The sequence below is a fragment of the Erithacus rubecula genome (genome assembly GCF_903797595.1).
Source record: "Erithacus rubecula genome assembly, contig: SUPER_Z_unloc_4, whole genome shotgun sequence".
NCBI classification, from domain to species: Eukaryota; Metazoa; Chordata; class Aves; order Passeriformes; family Muscicapidae; genus Erithacus; species Erithacus rubecula.
The window spans coordinates 2,972,326-2,999,684 of NW_027635670.1; positions in this window are offsets into that span (position 1 = coordinate 2,972,326).

Genomic DNA, 27,359 nt, shown 5'->3' on the forward strand with positions numbered 1-27,359 from the left:
GAGGGCCAAGGAGAATCTCTGCTTTTTGCTAGATATGGCAGAAACATAGAGAAAAAGGATGAGAAAAAGGCTGAGATACTTAATTCCTTCTTTTCCACAGTCCTTAACAGTGAGACCAGTTGCCACTGAGGTACCCAGCCCTGAGCTGAAAGACAGAGACAGGGAGCAGAATGAAGCCCCCATAATCCATGAGGGAATGGTCAGCAACCAGCTATGCCACTTAAACCCACACAAGTCCATGTGGCTGGGTGGCATCTACCCAAGAGTCCTGGGGTGGAGCTTGTCAAGCCTCTTTCAATCATTTAGCACCAGTCCTGCATGACTGGGGAGGTCCCAAGTGACTGGAAGGAAGCTGGCAAAGGTGGTGAGGAGGAGGATGTCTGCATGACTCCACTGCTGGGGAAGGTCATGGAGCTGATCCATTGACTATGATCACATTCAGAACAACCAAATGAACAGACCCAGAGAGGTCCTGGCCAACCTGGTGTCCTCCTGCAGCAAGATAATCTGGTTAGTGGGTGAGAGACAGTCTGTGAGTATGTCAGTCTGGACATCAGCAAAGTCCTTGAAATTGTCCCACAAAATTCTGAAGACCACTGGTAGGCAAAGGCTTGGATGGGTACACTGTTTTCTGGGTTATAAACAGTCTGGATGGCCAGGCCCAGAGAGTGAAGGTGAATGGAGCTGCATCCAGATGGAGGCCAGGTACCAGTGGTGTTCCCAAGTGCTCTGTACTAGAGCTAGCCCTGTTCAATGTCTTGATAATATGGATGATGAGATGGAGTGCCTGGATTGACTGAGAAGTCAATTTTCAGATGACAGTGTTGGGCAGAAATGTCTGCTGGAGGGCAGCAAGACTCTGCAGAGGGATCTGGAGAGGCTGGTTTGATGGGCCAAGGCCAGTGGGGAGACTTTCAATAAGGCAAAGTACTGGGTCCTGCTCCTGAGGCACAACAACCCTGTCAGCACTACAGGCTGGGGAAGAGTGCCTGGATAACTGCCCAGTGGGAAAGGACTGAGAGTGCTGGTTGACAGTGGCTCAACATCAGCCAGGATATAATGAGGTAGCCAAGGACATCCTGGCTTGGGTCAGAAACAGAATGGCCAGCAGGACCAGGGCAATGACCATCCCCCTGTACTGGGCACCTTGAGTTCTGTGCCCAATCTTTGGCCCCACTCTGAAAGAAAGATGAGGTTCTGGAGCAAGTCTAGAGGAGAGCAACACATCTGGGGTACAATCAGGAGAGCAGGTCAGGTGAGGAGGGGCTGAGGGAGCTGGGGGTGTTTATGCTGGAGAAAAGGAGGCTCAGGTGTGACCCTGCTGTCTCTGCTGCTACATGAAAGGAGGGTGTAGCTGGGTCGATATTGTCCTTTTCTTGCAGGCAACCAAGGAAAGGACAAGAGGAAATGGCTTCAACTCGTGCCAGCAGAAATTTAGTTGGGGTATCAGGAAATGTTTCTTCACTGAAGAGTTTTAGAATATTGGAATGTACTTCCCAGGGAAGTGTTAGAGTTACCATTCCTGGAAATGTTCAAAAAACATTTAGATGTGACACTTGACATGGTTTAGAAGGGGGCATGGTGCAAGGCTGACAGATTTGATGGCCTGGAGGTCTGATCCAGCCTTGGTGATTCTATCATTATAAATATTAGATAGTGCAGTTAGGAGCTCAAGGACCAAGCCTCTGTAACCATTAAATTTATCAAACCTTTTTGGATCAAATATTCCTGTGTTTAATATTTGACTGAAAATGCATGTAATAAATTTTTTGTTACACTGGTAAAGTCTATAAAGAAAGGCTAAATATTGCTGGTATCTCAGCAGGTGATTTGCATAAGTAACATATCGTAAATAATAAATGTAATGTATTTCTTATTTTATATGTATGCATATAACATTTGAAATTTACATATTCTTGATATATTAATTAGGTAACAGTTGCCTTCCTTATATAAAAATTCTATTTCTAATTCTGTATTATTATAATACTTGCAATTTCACTGATCTACAGACCAAAGCTACTTTACTGCTAAAATTAATGGATTATTATGAATAATTAATGTATTAGGGATATTGTGATATCTTTTTAAACAATGAACAATAGGACAGAAGACTGGGCTCTTTGAAAGAAGCTGAGCAAGAAAAAATAAGCATAATTTGTTCTTCATGTTAAGAAAAGTCTAAAACAAGCTACAATTTTAAGGATGAAGGCTTTAATGTGGATATCATATTAGCATAGTCTGAAATGCAAAGTTGCAAGCTATTTAAAGCATATAATGTAAAGTAAGAGATATTTGAGGAAGATGAAATAGGCTTGACTCTAAAGTGATAGTTAACTTCCATAATGAGGTAATGAGGAATATTTTAAACTTCTACAGACAAAATGACATGGGCTCATTGTTTCTTCATTTAAGATACTTGAATGATTTCCCAAGACATCTTGTTGTCTCCTAAGCCCTCTCCTTACCCTTTTTTTATAAGCATAAATAACAGCACATGATCATCAGAAGCAAGTGATATTTCTGATCAAAGATATTGTGACAGGAGTGAAATCATCCCCCCAGACCTGAATGGAGCTGTGTATAATTTTTCTGGTGATCAAAACCAAGACATTACCTTCATTAGTTTTATTGAAATTGCTGCATTAAAATTGCCATATTATGCTCCATTTTGAGTTGAAAAATAGTTCATAATGTAATTGTTAGCTCATAAGAAAATAATTTAAACTATGGCCATTTAATCCTTTTTGTAGAAATCTTGTTTGCAGTAAGTGGATAATTTTTGTTCACAGATAATTCACTAGATGATATATGTCACCAGTTGAAATTATAACTGACAAGATTCCATTTTTACATTATGTGCAATACATTCATTTCCATAAATTCATTAAAAGTGGCCTGAAGAACAAAGAAGTTATGCACTTCTATTTTTTTTTTCACAGAGATTGAAAAGAAAAATATACTTGCAAGCTCTGCCACTATATTTAATTATTTTATTCATCACTAGGATACTGAAATGAGAACTCTTAATAATGTTACTTTATACATGTTAAACAGCTGTATGCATACACAGACACAAAAAAATCATAGCAATTTATCACAACTCTATATGTTTAAACATTTTCTCTTGCAGAATTGGTTAATCAGAAGTGTTTAAACAATTAGCTGAACAATTATGAAAATATTTGAAAGTATAAAGTGTAAAGGCAAACCAAATTTTTTGATGACAGAATTTATCAGGTTTCATTTAAAGTGTCTTTGCAGAGTTCTGTCTTTCCTTTTATGAGGGGTTTGCATGACAAGGTCCTGGCAGCATTAAATGAAATTTCCCAGGGTGAGTCTGCCCATGATGGTAATGAGTGAGTGAACTCTCCCTTCCCAATCTCAACCCTCAAGTTTTTTGTTGTGTTTTCTCTCCCATGTCCAGCTGAGGAGGGCAGGGCTAGCCTGGCTTGGTGGGGACCTGGAATTCAGCCAGGTTCAACCCACCACAGCCTTGGATTCACAGAGGTCATTAAAGTAAAAGAAATCCTCTCAATCCTCCTGATCTTGAAATTGAAGATTTGTTAGATGCTTGATTTGTGGTCTACCTTCTAAATAGAGCTGGGAACAAAAAATGGAGCACTTCTCCTTAAAATCCACCAAGATGTAAATTTTATTTAATAAAATTTATAATTGGACCATAGCAGAAAGCTTACTTCATGTGAAAGACATATCAGTGTTATTCAGTGTCATCTCTGAGTTCTCTTATATTTCTTCTCTATCAACATTCTTCTATAAGAACAGTGCATTGTTTAAATTACAAAATAAAAAGAAAAATAAAACAACATGATATATTCTGAGTTTCCATATTAAAATGCTGACATATCTTCCCAATATCTGTGTGGGCGTGTAGCAGTCACCTCAAATAAGCCACCTCCTCTTCCACTGTACACTCCACAGGTTTGGTAAGCACTTTCCCAGAATCAAAAGCAACCACTTTGTTCTTTGAACCATCCTCAAAGCTTTTGCTGCAATAGAGGCAGAGGTTTGCTGGGAGTTGAGAAGTTCACTCATAGCATACATCCTTGGCCACCCAGCCCAGAACTGTGCTGAAAACCAGTCTTGAAGTGAGACCAGGCTGCTCGGTGTTTGTCCACCTGGATGGGGGTCTCCACTCATGACCAGTCAATGTTCTTATTTCACCTTAGTCGACCTTTTTCTGCCCCACACAACATCTCTGACAAAAGCAGCAATGAATCAGGATGAAGAATAGTGGCCCATTTTTCACCTTCTTGAGATTACCCAGAATGCCATTTATCTGCCAAGAATGTCGACACAAAGTTCACATTTCCTTATTCTTTGCATTGCTCTGTTTAAAAGTTTTGGTCTAACAATATGATGTTACCAACACAATATTTTTTCTGTTTGTTTTTCTATGCCGTGGGAGTCTATTTGTTCTGTCGGGCTTTTAGCTACAATGACACTCCAGCAGTTACAGTACAATGACACAGTAAAATAACTATGGCTTGAAGTGTAGTACTAAGAGCAAACTACTCAAGCATGTGAAAAGTAGTCATAAAGTCTGTCAGAAATTACCAGTTCTTAACAAAAGGGGTGAAGTTGCATGCCTGTAGTGATTTCAGTGTATCTATTGATTTTTCCATTCATTAAACTGAGATAAATCAAAATTAGGTGAACTCCCTGCAGTAAATATGCTCATTCAGTGGTGCTACAAGAATACATGTTGTTTTTATGAAACATTTTTGTTGGGAAAAAATAATAGAATTAATGGAAATTTCAAAACCATTTTATTTCTCAAATTATTTTAATTTTGTTAAATACATAAATGTTATATTTATAAATATAATTTATAAATGTATAAATATTGTTAATATTTGCCTAAAATTTGGATTTTTATTGCAAAAGTAAAACAGGTCTCAGTGAACTGCATACATTGAAAATTCAGTTTAGTTTGAAACTATTTTAAACTATTAATTTTTCTCTAAAAAAAGATAAATCTTCTCTACCTGAAATTTGCTTCCTGCACCCTGACTTAACACAGCTATCTCAGTAAAGTACCACTTTTGTAATCTCTCCATAGCCTTCCATATTCATAATGTTACTTGAAATCAACACAGTTCTCTACTAAACTGAAATAAGGGATGAGGAATTTGTTATAAAGTTCTATGCCACCAATTTGCAGATTCATTCAGGAACTTCTTAAAACAGTTAGTACTATTAGAGTAAGAAAGGCCTGTTTTTCTGAATTTTTTGAAACTCCCCTTTAAAATGATCATTTTTGCTAGTACCGAGATATTTCTGAAAACAATTGTAAAAAAAAAAAAGAAAGAAAGAAAGAAAGAAAAAACCACAATATTGGTTTGCCAAACCACGAAGGATAGATTCTATCTTCAGGGCTTTAAGGAAAGAAAAAAGAATTTATGGGTGACATAAATCAAAGGAGATGCTTCCTTATACAGTGACAATTTACTCAGAGAAATAAGTATGAACAAAAAACTGAGGGTAGATTATGAAACAACTAGAATGGAAAACATGACTCTCACCTGAATTTTTCTTAAATGATTCTAAATAGACAATACCTTTCCTGTTTTTGTTTTATCTGTGGAAAGCTGTGGTGAGCAATAGCTCTCTTCTTTATATGCTTCTGTGTTTTGTTACTACTGTGGCAGTGAAGGACCCCACAGGCCCAGATTATTCACTGTTTCTATTTAACAGAAAGGTGTTGCCAGTATCTCCATACTATGCACTACAGCACATTGAATATTTCCTCTTAATTGTAGGTAATAGAGCTTCTTCAAGCTCTGTAACCCTCCATTTTAGACAGTGCCATGAAGAGGGTGCCACGTCTTAGTGAGATTATTATTTTATTTCTTCTTGTGCTCTGTATGAGCATGCTAAATATATAAGGCATGAGAATATGTTACCTCAGAGATATTTCTATAAATACTTCTAACAAGTCAACATTCTTTTAATCTAAATAATGTTTTTTCACAGGTTTCAACCCCTTGTGATGATTAATCATGACTAGCAGTTGGCATTTCTCCTCTCTAACCCTGCCACAAGCAGTATCTGGTCTAGGTTCCTGGGACAAAAATGTAAAGATAGAACAAATACCCAAATTTATTCTATGATTTTGAAAGCAGTGAAATAGAAGAAATGTATATATATAAGAAACAGTGTTCCTATGCATTTACCACCTGATTGTCAACACTTGACAGAATTTAAAATTAATTATATTCTCATTGTATTAAAACCCCTGTTTGTTTATTCATCCTATGTGATTTATCTTTTCCTCCAGTGCAGAAGCATAAGTTTTGTAACTGCCTAATACATGAAGCACATAAATCAACTAAAAACCAGTGTCAAAAGCAGTCAGAACAGAGTAAAGCTAGCACGTAAAATCTGCCCACAAGCTGGCTATTTGCACACCCATGATGCTTGGTTTTATTCTTGTGCTAACAGGGTAAATCTGTCTGGAAACATGCTTCCCATAGAAATTTATGTATAGATGCATATAAATACCTGAATGTTGGGGTTTTTTTTTGTAAGAAGGCTCAAAACTGAGGACAAACTTGAGTTGAGCAGATCAGGCTAGCAATATTACAGCAAAGTTTTCAGAACATAGGGCAACATATATTGCAATATACTGAGTGCAACTTTCTAATTGTCATCCCTCATTTTCTCTCCTAGGACAAATTATTTGGTTTTATTGTTTGTATAAGGTGTGCCTTTTTAACTATAAAACTTTAATTTTTTACCCTCTGTGTTTTAGCACTCTTCAACCTGATGACTTCTTGCTACTTCTTTGTGCTGTTGTGCCTATCACTTCTTCCATCTCCCTGTGCTGACCATTCTCATAAATACTGCTCCTGGGCAAACTTCAACATTCCTGCACCATGGATGGTAGAATTGGTTGTGAAGCATAATTAATCCCCATTCACCACAGAGAGACAAAATATGCATAAGGTGAGACTTATAAATGAAAAAAGATTAATGATATAATTCCTTCATGATCCAAAGATATTCTTACAAAAACAAGTGATGTGGAGGAACCAAAAAAACCAAAAAACATGTTGAAGTAGTTGCTTCTTGTGAGATCTTATTAAGTTTTCCATAATGTCATAAATTTCATCAGAAACAACCACTTGAAAACATTAGGGATATAAAAGTTAAAGAGTTTCTGTGTCATGCCAAATTTTCAAATATTATTGACCTGATACAGTTTTCAGTGGAGTGTTTTCCATGAGAAAAGTGATAAATGCAAAAAAACCTTGTACATAAATAGCGTATTTATTTGCAGAAATATCAAAACCTCTTGTTTAGACCTTCTAGGAGTGAAAGCTATATTTCAATTATGCTTGAAATGATACCAATTAAAGAAAAACCCTTTTTCATGTCCACCAAGGCAGTGCCAAGGCTGGGAATAGAGATGGAAAACACACTTGTTGCATTGGGAGAAGCAATGTGCAATTTATTTGGTGGCTCCCTAAAAACCCATCTTTATTTTATGGTTTAAGACTGATAAATGAAATCTTCTGTTTATCCTTAAGGCACATATGCAGACTGCTTCTCTTGTGGATTTTTGGCCATAATACACATATTTTTAAAGCTCCTTGCCATTGCTTGCTCTTGAATTAAATCATTATGGACATAGCCTGCTTGCAATTGGTAAATTTCATCAGTTTCAGTGGTTACAGAAACTTACAGAATATATTAGGCACCTATGAACCTTAGAAAAACTTTCTACCTTTAAATTGCTTCTTTTGATCATGGATGGCATTTTTTCTCTTACCATGAAAAAATGAAGAAAGAAGCAGAATGTGCTATAGAAATGCTATCTTTGAGATATCCTGAATAATCTGCTGGGGAAAATAGCTCATCCTAATAGCAGAAGACACAATAAACAGGTTTCATTATCTTGTAATAATCTTCCTTCTCCAGCTATATTAGTCATCATCAGACTGAGGGAATGAAGTGAGTCCCCAAGTGAATAAAAATAATATATCATTCAAACATCCTTTCTATTTTACTTGTTTCATATGAGTTTTTCCTATCTAAACCTTTTTTTTCTTTAGGACAGATAAGTAAAAAGACAGTGAATCACAGAATATCCTGAGTTGGAAGGGACCCAGGAGGATCATTAAAGTCCAGCTTCCCTTAAACTGCACAGCCCTAAGACCATGTGCCTCAGTGGTGTGAATGCTTGAGCCCTGTGAGGCTTGGGGCTGTGACTATCCTGCTCAAAGGGGAGCCTGCTTCAGTGCTCAACCACCCCTGGGTGAAAAATCCTTTCATAATGTCTGAACTAGCCCTCCTCTGACACAAATATATGCCATTTCCTTGGATTCTGTCACTGGTCACCAAAGAGAAGAGACCAGTTGGTCTGCTGGAAGCTGTGGGCTACAATGAGATCTCCCTTCAGCCTCATTTTCTGCAGGCTGAACACACCAAGGAATCTCAGCCTCTCCTCATAAAACTTCTCCTCAAGGTCCTTCACCATCCTATGGCCCTCCTTGGACACTCTAATTAAAGCTCAATGTCTTTCTTACTTTGTGGCCCCCAGACCTGCCCCCAGCACTCGAGCTGAGGCAGCTGCTCAGAGCAGAGCAGAACAATCTCCTCCTTTTCCCAGCTGGTGATGCTGCCCCTGATGCCTCCAGAATATGGGTGACCCTCCCAATTGCCACGGCACTGCTGGCTCATGTTCAACTCACCACTGACCAGGACCCCAAGGTCCCTTTCCAGCATCTCATTCCCCAGTCTGTCATAACATCCAGGACTGCCCTGCTCCAGAGCCAGATTATGTTACTTGTCTGTTTTAGACTTCATGTAGTTGGTGACTAATTATTTGAAAATCATTAGTCAAGATCTCTCTGAAGGGCCTCTGTGCCTTTGAGGGAGTCAGCCAATCCTCTGATTTAGAGTCATCAACAAACTTGCTATATATCCCTTCAAGTTCTAGGTCTAAGCTGAAGATACTGAAGAACATTGAGTTAAATCTGTTGGCTTCCTTTGTACACCCACCAACAAGGAGGTTTACCTTGTAATAAGAGTAAATCAGGAATTTCAGTAAAGCAGGAATTTCCCTTCATGGAGCTATCCTGACTGTGACCAAAGACTGTGTTGTTTTTCAGGTGATTTTCAGTAACTCCCAGAATATCCTTCTCTACAATTTTAATGGGCACTGAATTAAAACTGGCAGGCCTGTAGTTACCATGGTCATCCCTCTTGTGCTTCTTGAAAACTGGGACAATATTTGCTAGCTTTCAGTTGGCTGGGAGCTCTCCAGAATTCCAAGAGCCTTCAAAAGTTGTTGAGAGGTGTTTTGTGAATGACACCAGCCAGCTCTTTGAGCATTCTTGGATTAATTCCACCAGGCTTCATAGATTTATAGGGATCCACCTAGAGCACCAAATCCCACTTGAGTTCAGGGTTCACTGAGAGATTATCATTCCTACAGCCTCCAGGTCAGGGTGCTGGGACCTGCAGAGCCCATTATCTGTGTTGAAGGCAGAGGCACGGAATGCATTAAACACATCTGCCTGGTCCATGTCCCTGTTTATGAAGTGATCATCCTCATCTGGTGTTATTTCAGCTCTGCCTTTTGTTATAAATAGCTGTGACCATCCCTCATCCACACCAATCACAGAACTTGACACACCAGGTTTTGTTTATCTCAATAATGTCATTTCTCTGGACTGGGCCAAACCTTGGAGTTCATCTTGTTTGTTCTTCAGGCTGCCCATGTTGGACTAGAAACATTTCAAATGCAGTTCATTGTAGCCAACACCTCATGGACCAAACAGAAGAATCTCATTAACATGCACTGCCTCAAATTTTGCCATGCTGTTCCATTGCTTATCCCTGGCTAGCCTGGTTTTGTCCCTGCCCTCCTGGCCAATCTAGGCTTAAGCTCTAACAATCAGAGATGCTCACAGCTGTGCAAAACCCCTTTTCACCCCCTGAGAAAAGTGCATTACAACCGGTGTTTTATAGATCATCCCAAGATCAAAGTCCAAAAATGCAGCCCAACACCACCCTTGCTCCTATTTTGTTCTGGTTGGTCTACTTATTCCTTTCAATATTTTTCCCTCCTCATGGAAGGATCTAGTAATACACTATCTGGGGCCTTCATCCTTCAATCAATCACCTCAAAACCCTTACATTTCTTTTGGTAGCCATTGGACTTCTGATTACTTATCTCACCTCTGACAAGATGAAGAACAAAAGCAACTACTGATCAGACAGCCATAGCTGACTAAAGAGCTTGCTCATATACCTTACTCAGGCCCCAGGGAGAATGAGCAGGCTTCCTCATGGGCTGGCTCTGGTCAGCACTGCTCTGTGAAGCAGAATACCTCCAAAAGCTCAGCTCCAATTATCAGCTGGGAGAATGCTGGATAATTAATGAAGTAAGCTTAGTGTGTCTATCCAGTTTTTTGTCCTTGAAATCCTTGCTGAGTTAATCACATGAGGAATTTTTTTGTTCAGAATCAGTTTTCCCAAAAATTTCAGTGCCATTTGATATAATTATCAATTTTGACCAAAAGGAAAATATAAGCAGCTGCTGCACTCACAAGGAAAAAGGCATCCAGGCAAAGTTTTACACTACATTGTTCATTTGTTTTCTATACCCAATGCTCTGATTCATACATTCATACTGGAGTCACCCATGCAGTGCCATCACATGGGCAGCACAAGGCAGGCAAGGACTTCCAAAAGTGTCCACTGTCATGGCCCTAACTTATTTCCTGAAGTTTTTACTTGTATTTTGGATACAGTTTCAGTGCAATCAAATACATATGAAAGTTAGCATCTTTATCAATATGATAAATCTTCAAAAGTTTTCATCCTTCATTCTGGGGTACATTTTTGTTTTGTGGAGTTGCAAATAGGCACTCCCAACTGAGTTAGGGAGGACAGAAAAAGCACTCAATGAAAGGGCAATACTGATAAATGTTTGGGACGGTGATCTAGTGTTGGAGAAATTCTGGTTATAACTATTGGCCTTGTTTGCCTTAGTCTTCAAAATCAGAAATGGCCGAGTGTGGTATTCTAGAAGGTGCTGCTTGCTCTTACACATTTAACATTTTATGAACTCTGGGGAATTTGTTTTACTCACACATGACAAAGAGAGCACCCTAGAAATCCACCAAAAGTTTATGTGAGGTTTGTTCACGGTAAGAACTATCTTAATTCAATAAGCACATCTTATTCCCCAAGGAAAAAAATGTCAGTGCAATCCTTACTCATCTGGATTCCTCAGGGACTGGGGACCCCCATTGTCTGTGGTTCTCTAATTTCAGGTTGCACTTCTCATACTCGCAGTTATGTTTATATTCTTGGTAGGCTTCTCCATTTTTTCTGACTGCATTTGTCATGGTAATAACACTTAAATATTTCAAACTAATAAAAGTAGAAAACTGGGGTTTTTTTCAGTTTGCTAATCAAGTTAATTTCTATTATTTTCTTCTTCATGTTGGTTTCAGATTCTGGTTTAGTGGACGTTTACTTTAGTGAATGCAGAAAAACATGGGAACTAAACAGCAAAACCAGGGATCTTGTTTAAGCCTTGCATCTGCTTCTCAGTCAAGTGATGATGTTAAACAGATAAAAATTAGTAAGACGTGTAGATGGATGAGAATGTCACATTAAAAATCCAGTATTTCTTTCTATATGCGTAACCAAAATTACAGATTTAAGAGGAAATCTTATAAGCAAGGAATCTTTCCTTTTGCATCTTAGTTTTTGCTTATAGTTACCACATTGATATAAGCTGTAATGTTATTTCTATGAGCAATATAATAACTATTTAAAAATGCAGTTATCCTCTTACTTACACTGTCTATTAAGGGCTAAAATAAAGATTAAAAACACACTGGAATAAAATATTTCTTTTAGGACTTAATGCAGAGTTATATGTTTGTTATATATGCTGTGAATTCTACAGAATTCCCTTCTTCCCTTCTCTCATAAAATTGAAGACTGATTTGTATGTTTCTTTATGAGCCTTCAACAAGAGTATATGGTGGTTCAAATACCTTTTTAGTTGTAAACCATTCTCTGCAGTATTTAATTGGATTTTCTAGTGGTCCCTTAAACTGTCACAGTTTTGAAAGAAGTGAAAGCAGTAAGCGCTTCCAAATAAATCTCTGTGACATACAGATGTTTAAAATGCAATAATAGACATCAAGTCTATAGAGAAAAACAGGTAATCAAAGCATAAGTATCCTACATAACAATAAATTTTGTAGTGCTGTCTATGCGGTTTTCATCCATGAAGCTTAACATTATTACAGCAAGTTGCCAATGAGATAAAATGCCTTATTAATTTAGCATTTTGTTTAGTAATAGTTATAAAATTAAGGAATATGTCAGTTTAATTCCAGTAGGGAAGGGACACATTTTATTTCTTTATATGCAAGTATTATATTCAGTGATATTTTTGACTCTTGCTAGAAGAACTTACTTATCTTACTTTCTATTAAGGAGATATTTCTTAGTGTTCTTTTATCTTAAATAAAGCTTTGTTATTGACTAAAAACAGTTTTTAGATCCACAGCAATATTATTTAAATCCTTATTAATTTATTTTTTAATTTAAAGTGATACCTATTTTTATCCATGCATTGAATAAGATAAATTCATATCGTATGAATTTGGTGAAGCCTTCATTCCACCAGTCTTTAAAATATGCATTAGAATGTACATTAAACTTCTGATCAAAATCTGAAGTTTTGATTAAAAAAATTATTCTACAAAGTTAGAAAATAATTTCATCTAGTTCTAATTCATTGATATTAACATGCATGTGCTATTCTGCAATCTACCAGACCCACACCAAGCAGAAAATACCCAAAATGCACATCTTGAGTCTGATAAACAAAATAAATATATTTTAAACTGCCCAGATCCTCATCTCCATGCAACAGGAGAGAGTATTTTTCTCTGGACTGTAAAATAAATTGATCAGCAACTGGATTAAGGATATGTGGAGTAAACTGCAGCTTTTAAATTCTGTGTTTTTTCTTCTTCCATGCAAGTAATTCATATTCCTCTAACTTTTCATCTACACTCATTTATATTTCTCTAACTTCTCATCTCCAAACACATTAATTTTTCCTTCCTTTCTTTCTCACCATGCTCTCTTAAAACTTACCCAGTGGCCTGTCCCATGCTTTCTAAAGCACAGTGCCTTAAAATTGCACAAGGAAAAAGCAATTTTGGTAGGCTTACACTGAATCTGAGTCTCCTTCTCTCAGCATAGGAACACATTGTTCATGAGCTGTGGGTGAGTACCACGAAAGCAGGTGAAAATGGGATTTGAGGGGTGCAAAGAGAGTTTTTATCTATAATGCATTCATCCCACAGAGCCCAGCTACAACAGCTACAGCTTGCCTTTGTAGTGCTAGAAAATTGGTAATAGTTTTGAAGTGAAGGGAAAAAAAAGAAATAAATGAGGAAAAAAGGTAGTTGAACCTTGCCATTCCTTAAGTCCTATAGTAAATTTATGCTGGCTTTAATTCTTGTCTTTCTTCAGCTTTATTTTTTCAATAAAGCTGAAATGGAATTCATTTTTAATATCAGTAGTGGGTGTTGGTAGGATCAATATGATCTCCTTCCAGGGCCTGCACTAGCCACCATGCAAAAAAGGGGATGTTGAGTGTTTTTGGGAATATTTGCTATTATCCACAACATGGAGAAATATCTGCTTAAGTACCTTGCTAAGAGCATTAAGAAGAGGATTCAGCTATCAGAGACTGCCAAAAAATACAACCCATGAATCACCTTTCTAGAATTACTAAAGCAATGCCACAGACAATTGTACAAGAAAATTAAGAGTTTTCCATATTTTATCATGACCACAGAAAAAATTACAACCAGCATTATCAATCAGATTATTACAATAATTGTGCTGAAAACTAGGGGCAAAAATAACATTATCTGTCAAATCTCATAAAAAATTTCAACTCCTACATGGTACACTAAAGTGCAATTAATTTATTATATTAACAAGTTGATAATTTAGAGGTTATTACAGCCTTCCTGGTCTCCTATACCTGAGACAGAAGCAGTCTAGTAAACTTTAAAACCTTTTGTCTTTTCAGCTTCCAGATCAGAGCAGCCTGCCATGCTCTTGCATGACAGAAATTCAAAACATCAATCATCCCGTTAATGCATGACTCTTAAAAATAGAAATATGCACAGTTCAGATCCTTAGAAAAGAATATAGACAAGACTAAAAGACATCAGGATAGCTCACACAAATTAAAAATATTTTAGTCAAGATCAACTTCACTAAGTTTGTGCCATATTACATATGATTAATCCACATTCTTTCCATAATGTATCAATGACTTTTGGTTGTTGTATTAGGAGTAATAACTTTCAGTAGAAAACAGGAATAAAACAGCTCTACCAAGCAGAAATATCTGAAAACACAGGGTAAACAACAAAAAGCTCTTGATCTTAAGAGCTAGATGGTACTCAGCTCCAGTGGTTGGAGTTTGGAATTTGTTGCTTCATTCAGAAGCACAGCTCCTGAGGAACCATCTCCTTACCCTGTCATAGGCAGACACTGGGGAAATTTAGTCCTCACTTCTCTTTTTTTTTAATGCTGGTGAATTAATTCAAGTGCTCAAAGCAACATATAATCCCTCCAGTCTTATTTTGTTAGTGTGAGGAAGAGAAGAGTGGTCAACATTTCTCCCTGTTTTCGGGTGCTGCAGGTCAGGTTACCAGGAGTGCTCTTTGTCTGTGTGTGCACAGCCAGGTGAGTGAGGCTGCTTTTGGGAGAAGCACAGTGAAGAGACACAGGTCAGCAAGGAAGGAGGTGCCCAGAGCCCCTGAGGCTTTGAGTGCTGAAACTGCCCCAGGGAAAAGGCTGAAACACTCGGGGTCACCAAGGCCAGCAGCTCCACTGCTCTGGGAGCAGGTCCAGGCCAGGGACAGATCTCAGCCTGTGTGGTCACTCTTGTCACAGTGCTAGAGCAGCCAAGGGTCATGGTGAGAGACCAGAGGAAATCTTGCTGCAGAGAGCAGGAGGGACAGTCGTGCTGCAGAGAGCACATCTTTGCCAACAAAGGAGAAATAAAGAACCTGGATATCAGGGCCCATGAGTTATAGGACAAATTTGGCTTCTAGAGATGCAGTTTTTAAAATCGTTTTAGCGGATCTCATTTCCTTCAGCTATAGAGGAAATAAAACTAAGAAAATATTTAGTTTAAAGCTCAGACCTTTCATTGCCAACAAAGCTATATGGAGACAGTCATAATTTCAAAGTTCTGAGATGTGTTTAGATGTTTGTGCCTGTAGTCAGACAAGGCAGTAGTTCAAAAATTGGCATGCAAATCAAATTTGCTTCTTCTCAATAAAAGGTAATGGAGTGCCAAGTGAAGAATTGAAAGATCAAAAAAAAAAAAAAAAAGCTAATTAGTGGTTCCTAATTATTACTTCTGGACTAACAGATGTTAATTTTTTATACCTGTTTAGTACTAGCAGAATATTTTGTCAAAAATGGACAGGTGTTCAATTAGCTACTGCTACTGAAACCTTACTAACTATGGATTGTCCCATCTTGAAGTATCAAAGTGAGAAATCTCAAAATTCAGAAAAATCATGGGTAGATAAACAGGTTTCTTAAGATTATAAACTTTTTACTGGTTTGATTTTTTATGTATCATCATTTCTCACAAAAGGAGGAAAGCCAATAAAATAATGTAGATTTACCCCAGACATTGTGACCTCTCCTTTTAGAACACTTTTAAAAAGTGAATATAATTTATATTTCTAATTTTTATATTTTTATATTTATTTGTTTTGTATATTATAAGTATTTTATTAATTATAATATATAATATAATATAATATAATATAATATAATTATATTATATTATATTATATTATATTATATTATATTATATTATATTATATTATATTATATTATATTATATTATATTATATTATATTATATTATATCACATTATATCATATTATATCGTATTATATTATATTTTTTTTTAAGTTAACTACAATCTAGATGCCTCATAGACTATGTCCTAAGAATTGGAAACTGTAATAAATTATGTTTCCTGCTTTCAAGTGTATGTAAATCTATGCTCAGTGCCTCGGCCAGGGTTATGGCAACATTCTGCTTCTCTCTGGTAGGGTGAGTATTTAAGTAGCCCATACAAAGCAGAGCAGCTTCAGCAAGAATAACACAGTGTGCTCAGACTCAGAGCACATGAGTCAGGCTTGCAAGGCTTTTGCCTCGGGAGCACAGGCTCAAACTCCATAATGAAGAGAAAGACATTACTGTTGAGTTTTCCATAGTTTGAGTGGAAGATTTTATCCTGAGATGTTGTCACAGAGTTGTATCAATCCTTGCATGTCATTTCCCCAGTACAAACCACAGCTCTGTGGCTCTGGATGTGCATTCCCATACCTGTATATGTATATTCCAAATACCATTGTGTGTGTTCCCTGTGAAGTTCTCTTCCATACAGCAGGACTCTAGAGGTAAGGAGCATTTTAAGGGCCTAAAATAATAAGCCAAGGTACACATTATAAAAATAAATTTAAGAGAAAAGAAAACAACTGAAAATAAGAAGAGACAAAACAATGATTAGGAAAAAACTTTGATGGTTTGTGCAAGAGAAAAGTGAGGCATATCCTACAATGAGGCATTTGTATCAGGGTTAAAATATTAAAGGGCTGAAAGTAGTAGTAAATATACTTCTGGTCTCTTGTGGATCTGTTACTTTTGGAAGAATTTAACTGCCTAAGAAATATAATAATATATTCACTTCTACTTATGTACATAGAAAAACCCATTCCTAAAGGTGTCACACTGCTTTGATTTTTATGACTTGATGCATTCTTGTCATTCTCAACAAGCCTGAAGTTACTGTGCCACTCATACATCCATTGCTTGGTAACTTTGAACCTGTCATGTAAGAGAAATTCATCACCCATACAAAGATGCCACAAGGTGTCAAGCCACAGATTTGTCTTTCTTATCCTTTTGCTGCAAATGAGATTCTACTGTCAAGATGATAGAAAGTTCGGGTGAAGGCATCCACCAAAATGTCAGAACCTCACCCACAGTGAGTTAGCACCTGTATTCACATCTGAATTGAGCTCTGGTGAGGGTAAGATTTCTTGAAATCAAACTAAGGACCAGCTTTTCAAACATCCTTGATCATCTCCTACTCTTAGGTAAATGGCAGCAGGTTATTTGCTGCACCTGCCAACACAGAGCCCTGCAATACAGCTGAGAGAATGTCCCTTGTACATTCCTCCGTGATGCAGAACCTCACATACAGTCTGTGAGAAAAACAGGTTAGGGTTGAGGTCTCAGAATACCTCGCTTCCAATTCTCCCTTAAGAGACTGATAAATAATGCTGAGTTTGGCTTTTATTTTAATTCAGTCTAGAACATAAGCAGAGCACCTAGGATGTAACAATGAAATATAGATCCTTGCTAGTCATGAATCAAATAGTGGGGAAAATAATAAAAGAGAGAGAAACTGGGAAATGGAGAGTTGAGTGAGAGCAGGAAGAGTTTCTCAAAGATGGAAAACTGTGAAAGATGGATGAAAAATATGAAGAAGGGTTCTCTTCCAATGTAAATATCTAATTCTTTGATGCAAATATAAATGTGAGAGGTGTTTTGCATATAAACAGAATCAGGAAATCTTGTGTGTAAAGAAAAATGGACAGGGACAGAAATAAGAATGAAAAAGGAAAAGTAAATTTCAAAGTTCAAATGCTTCTCTTCACTGTCTTGGTTAAGAAAATAAATTTGTTTCTTTGTGCTTATAATGGAGACAGAGGTAGACTGGAAGTCTTAAGGTTTGTATCTTTTCAAGGCAATTTTATAGTGAAACCATAGTGAATTAGAAGGATCAGCACATACTAACTTCCATCCAGCAAGATTGTTTGAAAAAGTAAATGTGGGCTGCTTTGCAGTTTTTACATGGAAAAACCCCAGAAAAATGCTTTTGCAAAAGTTAATGATGGCATGTTTTATAGAAGTAGGGAATAATTCTGAAAAAGATATCAATTCTGATATGTAAACCAAATTATTTTGTTCTTAATTGTAAGCTTAAGCTGCATGATAGTGACTCTCTCCCACGAGGAATAAAGGAACTAATTAGCATTTCCATATTCAGAAAAAGTAGCATGCTGCCATCATTTTATAACTGTGTGAATCTTATAAATCATATTTATGAAGACAATAAAAGGTTATAGATGGTTACTGCAGTGCAGAGTGGTCCATCTCAGACACTCAGTACGTCAACTTTATTTCAATGGCTAAGAAAAGTAATAAAATAAGAAATTGTAACTTATGTAATGTGACTTATTGTGAAGTAAACAATGGTTAATGCAAGGTCAAACAATACTTGTCAGCAGCTGCATCAGCTGTGTTTAGAAAGATGCATGGATAAAGCTACTTTATAAACAATTTTGGACTCTATATTCCTAATTTATCTTTTGTGCCACAGATTATTCATTGAATGTATATATAAAAAGTAAAGTCTGAATTGAGAGAAACTTTTCTGATCAGTCACTTGATCATTTTTGACAATACCTTCTGTTGATTTATTATAGACAATAATTCAAATCATCTTCATGATTAGCACTCCTAACTTCTCATCATGCTAATGCCAGTCACTTTCCTTCAAGAAAATAATGACAACCTGTTACTGCCTATCATCTCTTCGTTTTTCACAAGCTAAGTAGTTATTTTGACTTGGGAAAAGGTTAAAAGAAGATGAAATGATGGAATCATAGGTATCTTCACTTTTAGTGTTACTATATTGAGTGCCTCTAAAGAGTATGGCCTAATACAGCACTGACTCAGGCTAAATCCCTGTGGGAGTGCTGTTTGGCTTCTGTACCAAAAGGAGCATGTGCATTCCCAGAACTGAGAAATTATGACTGCTTGTTTAAATGATGGGCATGTTAGAAATTCTAATAATAGTCGTTTTAATTCAGTAGTGAACTACAGGAAAGATGAGAGAGTACCCTGATATAGAGTATAACTGATTTTCTCTAACTTCACTGTTGTAATTTCAGAGAGATTTAGTTTTCATCTTGCAAATTGATGTGTTAAGCACATGATTTAGTTTTGAAACATGCAGGTTCCTTGTTGATACTGCAGACATAAATTATTTCTCTGTGGGAAAAAGAAACAGGACAGTCTCTTAATTCTTTTTGGAGGAGGAAGGACGTGATATTATGTGTTGTTTTAGCATGACACTTGACTTTAAAACTTGGTGGTAAACAATTTTTTTCTTGAACATTTGGGTGCTATTTTAGTTGTGTTGTTTTGGTTCACTCATGGTTTGTGTCGGTCGGTTGGTTGGTCTGGTTTAGTTTTTTCCTTTTCTTGTTTTGTCCTCTTTTAATTTATCATTATTATTGGAAAGTTGTGCAGGTTTTCAGCTTACAGACTTCACTTGCTTTTTCATTTGCTGTGACTCATTTCCTTCCTTTTCTCCATGGTTTTGTCCCTGAAGAACCTCCTTTACTTTCATGAGCTTACTTATTCAAAGTCTCTTGGTAAATGATGTAATACTGAAAATTTAGGGTCTCTTTTTTTCATTGCAAATTGTAATCCATCTGTACCACCTAGGGCTGCCAACCCCTTGCAGCCCTCTTTATTCATACTGAGTTCTGGACCCATACAAGTGACATTAGGTACTTAAAGCTTTTACATGTGTATCCTGTTTGCCAAGGATGTGTACAATCTGTTGGACAGAGCTAGGCTCCTGCAGGTTCACCTCACACCTAAGCCACTCTGCACCTGCCTTCTACCCATCCCCATCCTGCTTTTAATGCATAAAAATGGCATTCTATTATCAATGTGCCAGACCTTCTTCTGCTCTCAACCAAAAAGTCTCATATTGAGGCCTACAAACATTTCATCTAGCCAAGAAAGGAAAAAAAAAAAAACAAAACAAAACCAAAACTGTGAGGGAGATAGAAATAGACAGTCTAAGTCAGCACATCTTTTTCTGTGTCTTCTTCTCAGAGTAACACTAATAAACACTTTTGTCAACACACAAAAACATTCTCAGGTAGAGAAACTAAAATTCAATTTATAGCTTCCAGCTGTTGTTTATTAAGATAGCTAAACTCTGAAGTGTTTGAAACAATTTTGAGGCTTCCTATTGTTTAAACTGGAGCTGACATTAAATTACTAATCTAGCACCACTTTTGTGTACTGAAAAGTACATTTGGTGGTGGTCAGATTTCTTTCTTTCTCTGTTTGAATTTGCAACAGGCTTCTGGGCCATGACCTTGTAATAAGTAATGCTGTTTTTTTAATCCTAGCTGGCAACTAAACTCCAGAGAGTATCATCTATGTGGGATGGGGAAAAGCTTTAAAAAAGTGTGAGAAGCTCATGGACTTAGATGCAGAGGAAGTTTAATAGGTAAAGCAAAAATCACACACATAAACAAAGTGCAAAGGGATTCATTCATTCATGGGCAGGCACAGGTTCCCCCATCTCCAGGAGAGCTGGGCAGTGCCATGCATGATAGGAACTTGAGGAGACCAACACCAGCATTCCCAATGGTCTCCTCTTCCCTCTTCTTCAGCCAGTTTAATGTGCTAAGCATGACCATTCCATGGGTCTGGAATATTCCTTTGGTCAGCTGGGTCAGCTGTCCCAGTTGTGTCCTCTCCCAGCCTGCTCATTGCTGGAGTGGGTGAGGAGCAGAAAAGGCCTTGGCTCTGTGCAAGCCCTGTTCAGCAGTGAGGAAAACACCTGAAAACATGGAAAAAAACCATGTTTCCAGGGCAAGTTCTAAAACAACCCTCATACTAGGCACTGTGAAGAAAACCAATACTATCCCAGCCAAAACTAGCACAATACTTAAGCATGAAATGGATAAAACCTACAGATATTCTCAAACACCTCATAAATTGTGCACGCTGTTTTAATCCACTACTTTTAAAGTCTGTTGATGGATGCAATTTGAAGCAGAATTGCTCTGAACTTTCGACAGGATCAGGGGCAAGAGATCACCTGAGGAAGAAGTTATCAACAGGAAATAAAATACAGCATGGCATTGTGTGCAGAGGCTCATGACCTAACTCTTGGAAAGATGAAACATGCATTGCAAATAATTGCTTAGTAAAAAATAAAGAAAAAATAATGTAGTGATTATTTCAGGGCCACCATATTTTTGCACCTGCCAGTCGTAGACACAATACAAGAGTGTTCCTCCTTTTTGATTTACAGCTGTATTAGAATACCCAGTGCTTTCATGGGAAAACTGCTCCTAAGCGTGGTCAGGCTGTGAGGAGAATACAGCTTTAAAACTGTAGTGGTTTGTTTTGCTATTTCTCTAACACAGAAATGAGAGAACTTTTCTCTGGTTTAAGGCTTTGCAGTAGATAATTGCAAAATTGTTTAAATGATTGCTCCTCTGCTTTATCTCCTGCAGATTTTTCTATCCTTCCTCTGTGTCTTCATTTGACATGTTTTCTTCATTTTCCCACTGGTTCTTTCACAGAACAGCTCTGCACTATCCTAGCACAGGTCGTGTTGTATCTCCATGGTGTCTGCCATGACAATGCAAAGCTCTTCAGGGACTCTTTAAAATCATGAGTAGACTGTGCTTTTTCTTTACTAATTGCCTGCTGCAGAATAAAAGCTATCAAAAAGGAAGCCTTTCTTTCTGCTTTTCAGAGAGTGCCTTACAAGCCTCTAAAGACACTCTCTGCTTATTTTTTTACACCTTTACTGAACAACAATAGTTGGAAACATCTTGATTCACTTTTGAGATACAAAAATCCAAAAAGAGCAGCCTGCACATCTCCCAAAGGCACAGTTTATAGACTATTTCACCTCAGTATCAACTTTTCTTTGTTTTTCTGAGAATGATAAAGGACTTTCTGTGTCGACATGTGTCAGTTGGTGTGAAAAGGAAGCATTGTAAATAAAAAATTGGATGGTATTTAGTTTTTTCCATCAGTTGGGGAACATGATTCCCTTATCCATCCATTTTCTTAGCTCTCAAGCCCAGGGACCAAGTGCTCTTTTTCAAGCCTCTGTCTCAGAGTTTTTACACTTCAAATGACACTTTTCAATGAGGAACATGTTGGGCCAAAATTCATCAGCAGGAAACAGCTATTATATATGATGTAACAGAAAACCTCGACAAGCAAACAAACAACAACAAAAACACAAACCAAAACACAAAGAAATTTCTGTTTTACTATTATAACAAAAATCAAACCACCAAACAAAAAGAAAAACAAAGCCAAAATAAAAATAAAAATAAAAATTTAGATAAGTAAAGGAAGGAGTGGGAGGATAGTATCATAGTATCTTTCCCTATGCACAAATATATTTGTCTTTCTGTGTTATCTGCTACCTTCAGCAATTCCCTTTGGAACAGTCTTGGGACAAATGTTGACTCCTTGAACATCCCAAGAAATGCCTGTTCATGCTTGGTTATTTGAATAGAAACCCCATAAATGACTTGACAAGTGGAAGGAAAGAAGCAGCTTGTTCCTTCTCCAATAAGTAATTTTAAAACTGGCTTGGAGAAGTGCACTCCTTCAGTGACACATAAGTGAGCTGCCAGAAGTCATTTAGAGCAATGTGAAAAAGAGTATTTGAGTTGACTGAAAAATATCACCAGGCTACTTTCTTTTTCAAAGTAGTGTTCATAATATGAACTCCACCCAAACCATCATGTCTGAACTAACCAGAGATCCATGTGGTTGTCCACTGGAGAGGGGAAATGCAGAGGAAGGAAGGCAGGCCTCTGCCATGGTTTGAGAAGGTCGTGTATGTGACAGTGGGCCCAAGGGATAGAGGGTCAACAGGGTCTGTGGCTGGCACAGCAAGGCTGGTTGGGATGGGTTGGAAGGCAGGAAATGTGTACCACTGCCTGGAAGAACCAGGGAATGTGCTCCTAGTTTGGGACAAACCTAGACAATAGCCTTGAAGAGAGAAAAAAGTCCTTGTGCTGCCAGAAGTTATAGATGTTCCAGTCAATAGAAGTACAGTCCCCAAGGGAAAAGTTACACAGTCAAAACGCAAGTGCTTGCATCTTGGCAATGAAAAAGCTTAAGGGACAAAATAAAGGACAATGCCTGATCTAATTCAGGTCTATAAAAGCAAATGGTAGCCATTGGTACTCAATGCAAAAGCTGCTACAAGTTTCCTTTTAAAAGGAGAGGTAATGGCATAGCTTTAATATTGAAGCTCAATTTTCTTACGCCAGAAAAGATTTTAAGATGAACGAGGGTAAGAGAAAGACTCTGCATCTGGCTTTTAAAAAGAAAGCCTGAAAAGAAATTTATTTACAAGAACTTCTCTAAGACAGCAAAGTTTTCTAGCTAATATATTTTAAAAAATATTAAAATAAACTTTCAGCTCATCTAGCTTATAATATTTCCATCAAGTGGTGGATGACCCTGAAAGCAAACCAATCAATAGAAAACTCTAGTGATTCGGTGAGATAATCCTCTTAAAAAGTATCCCACTCTCAGTATGAATGTTCTCATATTGCTCGTCTCTGAGATGAGGTCCAGATGTGCCACATCTCTTCTTCTGCCCCTTTGCAGACTTAGGGGAAGGAAATCTTGGTATATGAGCTAGCAGGAAGCAGCCAAAAGCTTAGACAAGCCCATCTGGGAAGACATTTCAAAATAAGACTTCAGAGTCTATTGAAAAATACGTGTCCCACCTTCTAGGGCTGACCATTCTTGCCAACCCATATTACAAGACTCAGAAGCTGACATTTCAATGAAGCCTTGTCTTTTTATCTTGTCTGAGAACATCCTGAACTTGTCCAGCTCCAGAGGTTATTGGAAGTGTTACTGTACTTTCCTCCCACCCTCCAAATTGGACCAAAAAAGACATCTTGAGTAATAAACATCTCATTCTGTGATGTGGAAATACAGCTGCCAGATATTTGGGTTTTACTTCACTGCTGTAGTCCACAGAGTGAGTCTGAAGTGCAGTGAACTTTATAATATCATGTTTCTTTGACAGAAATGTCCTTTCACTAATGAAAGAATTAACAGACCCTGGCAGGTATAGGGCAATATAGAAATTCTGTGATAGCAGAGGAGCAACCAGGAAGAAGGCTGGAAAAATTCATTCCATGGGCTTGTGCCTTTGCAGATGCTCTTAAATTTCATTTAAACTTAGAGTGATTGCCCTTGGGCTGCTGGGTAAAACATCAGTAAACATTGGCATTGACTTCACAAGGAGGTCATATTGAGATCTAGGTTATTTATTGCTGCTCTAAACACTCCTCCCTTCATTTTGTCCTTAGCAAGCTGTTTGATATGTCTCCTTCTGCTTTGAATGTGACTTTTCCTGCAGTGTAACACCAGTTTGCATTTTTGTCAGTGAAGTCTTGCATGTGTGTGTGTATTCTGGTGAAAATTGGGTTCTGCAACTCATTCAGGGGAAAAAATCCATTCAACTGCCCAGCTGAAGTCATTCAGTGCTGTAGTGGTCAGCATGTATTCAACTTGTACTACCATCAGTAAATGTGATATTTGCAGGTGGTTTGTGCAGAAATCATAAGCCATTAATATTTCTCCTCTACACTGCATACACAAGAAATTATTTTTTCACATAGCTTGTGGATAACATCCAGAGGAGGGCTGCAGGTGACCAAAATAACTGTAGAGGAGGAACTAAATGCCAAACAGCAAACAAAGTGTGCTCCCACTTAATTGCCAGAAGTAAAACCAATGTTTTCCTATTTATTTTTAGAGCTAATTTATAATAATCTCATATTAATAGGCCATCTGTGGGTTCAGAATAAATGACCAAGTATTTTTTCTAAATAACAGATAAACATACAGCTAATAGAATGCAATTTAGTCCTATGAATAAAAAGATCTCATAGATTTCCTGTAACCAATTCCAGAAGAATTATTCTTGACAGAAACATGCCATCTTTAATTTTGAAATAAGATTCTCATCTTAATTGGAATATTCTATTTTTGCCAGAGAAAGTTGTTTTCTTAACCTTTTTTCTTCAGTGTTTCCTCATTATCTACCGAAAAGGAATTTGATTTGTTGTTTGTTTCTTTGCTCGCTTAGCCATGCAAGAAAAAGGCATCTTATTATAAAATGTTAGATGTGAGCAAGGGGTCTCTCCACAAGAACAATTGAAATGAAGTTTTTTAAAAGGGGAATTTCTTCTGCTTTGAAATTATTTTGCCAGTATCACCAAGTCTGAGCAATTTAGAATATATCAAATTATCAGAACTACTCAATTGAAAAAAAAACCCAACCATTTTTTCATTAATGTAAAGACACCATCCTCCTGTTTATCTACTTTAACCTGATTCTTGAAATTCTTTATAAAAATAACTTTATTCTGTTTTTTTGTGCTCAGGAGCTCAACACCCTTCCAAATTTTACTGTGGCACATAATTTACCACTCATCTGACAGTTACAGCATGAAGCTCCATGGTTGTGAACTTTTTCATATTAATTCAGCCTGAAAGCAGAATTTGACCTTAATTTTAATGCAGATTTTCCTGAAACCTCAGTCTTGATGATAAGTATCTTTATTCTCTTTCCACACGTCACTGAACAAGGAGAATACTCACCTTTCTCTGCAAATTTCACTGTTCTAAACCATAAATTTATTGGTTGTGTGAGATCTTGGGTTCTATCTGAACATCACAAAAATCAGAAATATACTCTCTGGATAGTTTGGGATTTGTTTGTTTGGGTTTTTGTTGTTGTTGTTGTTTGTTCTGAGGGGTTTTGTTGTTGTTTGTTTTTCTATGTTTAAGCACAATGAGCTTCTGACTGAATTAAACCAAGTTTGACATATTTTAAATTCTAAGTCTATTCTAAATTCCTTTATCAGCATGAAATCAGAATCATCAGACCACCAGATTGGCTGCATCTTCAAAATTAAAGAATGTCAAGATTTCTAAGAGTGTTATTATGCATTGATATGAAATTTCTGAAAAAATGTAACAAGACAGTAGAGATGCTATGAAAGTAAACCAGGGCATGTGAAGCCACTGGCACATGCTCTGTGTTTAGAGAACACAAGTGTTGTTTAAGTTTCATGAGGGGCCTCAAAGTGATTGCTGAAATTGCAAGGAGAAAAAAACTAATGAATTTTATGCATTTGCTTTCAGACAAAGATATTAATCAAAATTACATTTTTAGATGTGCACTAAGCTGTTCTTGCAAATATTCTGGCATTCATTTTTAATAAAAAATGTTATTTTTTCAAACTTTAAACAAAAAGGTTGGTTTCATAGAAATATCTTGTGGCTCCATACAGTGACCAGTAGCCAATTTTCTGTCAGTCTTCAGAGATACTAAGCTTTATCCCTTGTTAAGTAATTTCTTCATGTTTCTGTTTTTCCTCTACATATGCTTGTATATGCTTGCTAATTAGGAAAAAGTCAGAAGGGTAACTGTGTGCAATGAGTCATAAAGTGAAATTTGTATATAAAAGAAAAAAAACAATTATAAATAGTTGAAAATGCTAGTCTATCAAGTGAAATCCTGAGTCTGATTTGGCATTTGTAGTTTTGGTATAGTCAACAGAAATATGTCCTCTCCTGCCTGACCTGAATTTGCCACTGAAATTGCAGAATTTTGGTGTTTGATCTGTAAATTATGTAAATGTTGAAATATGATTTGCTAATTGCCTTATTATTACTTTGTAAAAGGATAAACAGACCATTAGAAAGAAAATAAAACTTCTTAGGAGATGCAATGCATTTTCTGGAAGTTTCCAGCCATGTCCAGAGTTAGATGGTGCTCCAGGGTCTAGTGTTTTCTCCCACTAACTGCAGGTTTTCTCTCATGAAAAGGGAAGGAATTACAGAAAGTAGGAAAAGAATGAATGGGAAGAGAAAGAGGTGGGTATGTTAATGACAATGGGATTTGTTTGTGGGGAGGCACACATTTCTAGAGGAACTGAAGCAAAATATAGAGAAAGGAATTTTCCAAATTAACCCCAAGTGGCACAGGACACTTGTGTAGGTAAGTGTTGAGAAGGAATGAAAAACTTATTCATGACACAAGAAGTGTTGCCTTGGTGAGAAAAGATATTAAAATTTCACTGTGCACTTTAACAGAAATAATGATACAGAATGGTGCTCCAGGGCACGAGTTCCATATGAAGTATTGTGGGCTAGAAAGTGCCTCTTTGGGCAGGTAGGATCTTGAAATCCTGGCTCATGAAAGATTTCTTTACATTTTTTTGAGCTGTTTGCTACTGGCTCGAGCAGAGCACACTGAACCATGTGTCTGCTGGTTTGTGCCACAGAAACAGCTTCCAACTAGAAAAAAATTCAGTTTTGTACTTTCTTTTGAAATGTGAGCACCT